Below are 4010 nucleotides of genomic sequence, written 5' to 3'. Positions count from 1 at the left end.
CTCTATGACACTGTGATCCAGAGCTATGTTCAATACAAAATCCCTATGCAATTTACCATAGTAGGAAAAACACATGCTGGGCCGTCCTACACCATAGTAAGTCAATGGGAAACTTTGGGCAGCTCCTGCCCCCCAGGGGTGCAACTTTTACCCCATTGTGAGGTATGGTCTCACACAGCCTGCCATCCTCTTCAAATGTGGCAAATCACACATTTCTGCGAAATCCTCGCTCGGAGCTATGACTCGTCAAAGTTTGTTGCAATGTTAAGTCAATGGGATTTTTCGGCTGCTTTTTCGCCCCTGGGGCGAACACCGTACCCCCGATCGCTTATAAAAGTCATAGCACACCATTCCCGAATAATCCGCACGATTTGACACCTCATTCGTGGGTCTGTGACAAAAGCTGCGGCACGAGTTACGCGCCAAACTTTTGTGTGGAAGAATAATAATAACTAGAATGTACATTTCCTGAAAAAAATGTGAAGTGGTGCTTGCAGTGGCAAAATTCGCCACCCGGTTGATAGGGTGTTGTACATGATTGCATACGAGCCAACAACCATGTCTGTACGATGTTGTGGAGCTGAAATATGGCTTCTATATGTTGCAATATGGTTGATAGGTGGCTCTAAATGGTTGCTAGGGTGTGAATACACAGTTACCATGGTGATATTTACATACTGGTTTCCCAACCGAAACAAACAAACACACACCCATGTCTATACGATGTTCTGGTGCTGAGATATAGCTCATTCATGTGTTTGTACGGTTGCTAGGGTATTCCAAATTGTTGCTAAGGTTTGTTTATACAGTTTATGGGGTAATATTTAGAGAGTATTTGCAAGTCTGGGTCAAAAAATGCCCAACTCTGTGTTTTTACAATGTTTTGTTGCTGAGATATGGCTTGTAAATGTTGTTCAATGGTTGCTAGGGGCCTGTAACTGGTTTCTAGGGCGTGGCTATGAAGTTGTTATGTCACTACTTATTGGCTGCTTGATAGGATGAATCAAAAGAGCCCAACCCCAAGGCTCTATGACCTTCTGAGCCAAAGATATGATTTTGCTAATTTTGTGCCTGTGTTAAGTCTATGGGACATTTTTCGGCAAATTTTTCGCCCGCCAGACGAACATCTTACACCCGATCGCTTATAAAAGTCATAGCACACCTTTCCTCAATAAACCGGTCGATTTGACACCTCATTCAGGGGGCTGTGACAAACGGTGTGGGGCGAGTTACGCGCCGAAGTTTTGTCTAGGTGAATAGTAATCACAACACTAGAATGTACATTTCCTGAAGAAAATGTGAAGTGGTGCTTGCAGTGGCAAAACTCGCCACTCGGTTGCTAGGGTGTTGTACATGATTGCAGACGAGCCAACAACCATGCCTCTACGATGTTGTGGAGCTGAAATATGGCTTCTATATGTTGCAATATGGTTGCTAGGTGGCTCTAAATGGTTGCTAGGGTGTGAATACACAGTTACCATGGTGATATTTACAGACTGTTTTCCAACTGAAACTAATGAGCCAACCCCCATCTCTATACAATATTCTGATGCAGAGATGTAGGTCCTGTAAAATGGTTGCTAGGGTACTCTGTTTGGTTGCTATGGAGATGCTTGTCAGCTGCTAATGATGAAACTGCAAAGGCTTCTTGTCAGTATGAATGATATAAACCAACTCCCATCTCTATACGATGTTCTGATGCAGAGATATACATTTTGCTAAACGGTTGCTAGGGTACTCTATTTGGTTGCTAGCGAGTGGCTTGTCAGCTGCCAATCATGAAACTCCAAAGGCTTCTTGTCACTATGAATGATATAAACCAACTCCCATGCCTCTGCGACATTCAGAATGGAAGATATGCCTCTTTGGATTTTGGTTGCTAGGGTACTCTGTTTGGTTGCTATGGAGTTACTTGGCAGCTGCCAATGATGCAATTCCAAAGGCTTCTTGTCACTATGAATGATATAAACCAACTCCCATGCCTCTGTGACATTCAGAATGGAAGATATCCCTCTTTGGATTTTGGTTGCTAGGGTACTCTGTTTGGTTGCTAGGGAGTGTCTTGGCAGCTGTCAATCATGAAACTCAAAGGCTGCTTGTCAATATGAATGATATAAACCAACTCCCATGCCTCTGTGACATTCAGAATGGAAGATATCCCTCTTTGGATTTTGGTTGCTAAGGTGCTCGACAATTGTTGCTAGGGAGGGGCTTGGAAGTGTTGAGGTGATTCATGATTGGCTGTTTGCTGCCCTGAGTCAAATGAGACCACCCCCATGTTTCTATGACAATTCAGTCCGGAGATATCTCTTTGAACTCTTTCAATGGAAGTCTATGGAACTTGTTGCTAAGGGGCTCTAAATGGTTGCTAGGGCGTGGCTTGATAGCTTCACAATGATCCAGAGAGACTGATTGGTCATCTGAGTAAAATGAGCCCTCCCCCTTGTCTCTATGACACTGTGATCCAGAGCTACGTTCAATACAAAGTCCCTAAGCAATTTACCATAGTAGGAAAAGCATGTGTGTTTCACGGGATGTTCCTTCCCCATAGTAAGTCAATGGGGCAACTTTGGGCATCTCCTGCCCCCCAGGGGTGCAACTTTTACCCCATTGTGAGGTATGTTCTTACAGAGCCTGTCAGCCTCTTCAAATGTGGCAAATCACACCTTTCTGCGAAATCCTTGCTCAGAGCTACGTGTGGTCAAAGTTCGTCGCAATGTTAAGTCAATGGGACTTTTTTGGCCGCTTTTTCGCCCCTGGGGCGAACACCGTACCCCCGATCGCTTATAAAAGTCATAGCACACCATTCCCGAATAATCCGCACGATTTGACGCCTCATTCGTGTGTCTGTGTCAAAAGCTGCGGGACGAGTTACGCGCCAAACTTTGGGCGGAATAATAATAATAATAATAATAAGTATGAGCAATAACAATAGTGATGCTTTTAAAAAAGCACCACTAATAAAAACTAGAATGTACATTTCCTGAAGAAAATGTGAAGTGGTGCTTGCAGTGGCAAAACTCGCCACTCGGTTGCTAGGGTGTTATACATGATTGCATACGAGCCAACAACCATGTCTGTACGATGTTGTGGAGCTGAAATATGGCTTCTATATGTTGCAATATGGTTGCTAGGTAGCTTTAAACGGTTGCTAAGGTGTGGTTACACAGTTACCATGATGATATTTACAGACTGGTTTCCCAACCGAAACAAACAAGCACACCCCCATGTCTATACGATGTTCTGGTGCTGAGATATAGCTCATTCATGTGTTTGTACGGTTGCTAGGGTACTCCAAATGGTTGCTAAGGTTTGTTTATACAGTTTATGGGGTAATATTTAAAGAGTATTTGCAGGTATGGGTCAAAAAATGCCCAACTCTGTGTTTTTACAATGTTTTGTTGCTGAGATATGGCTTGTAAATGTTGTTCAATGGTTGCTAGGGGCCTGTAACTGGTTTCTAGGGCGTGGCTATTAAGTTGTTATGTCACTACTTATTGGCTGCTTGATAGGATGAATCAAAAGAGCCCAACCCCAAGGCTCTATGACCTTCTGAGCCAAAGATATGATTTTACAAATTTTGTGCCTGTGTTAAGTCTATGGGACATTTTTCGGCTAATTTTTCGCCCGCCAGACGAACATCTTACACCCGATCGCTTATAAAAGTCATAGCACACCTTTCCTCAATAAACCGGTCGATTTGACACCTCATTCAGGGGTCTGTGACAAACGGTGTGGGGCGAGTTACGCGCCGAAGTTTTGTCTAGGTGAATAGTAATCACAACACTAGAATGTACATTTCCTGAAGAAAATGTGAAGTGGTGCTTGCAGTGGCAAAATTCGCCACTCGGTTGCTAGGATGTTGTACATGATTGCATACGAGCCAACAACCATGTCTGTACGATGTTGTGGAGCTGAAATATGGCTTCTATATGCTGAAATATGGTTGCTATGTGGCTCTAAACGGTTGCTAAGGGGTGGTTACACAGTTACCATGATGATATTTACAG

The sequence above is a fragment of the Rutilus rutilus genome (genome assembly GCF_951802725.1).
Source record: "Rutilus rutilus genome assembly, chromosome: 5".
Classification (NCBI taxonomy): Eukaryota; Metazoa; Chordata; class Actinopteri; order Cypriniformes; family Leuciscidae; genus Rutilus; species Rutilus rutilus.
The sequence above is the reverse complement of the archived record's forward strand: the minus strand, read 5'-3'. Positions refer to the sequence as shown.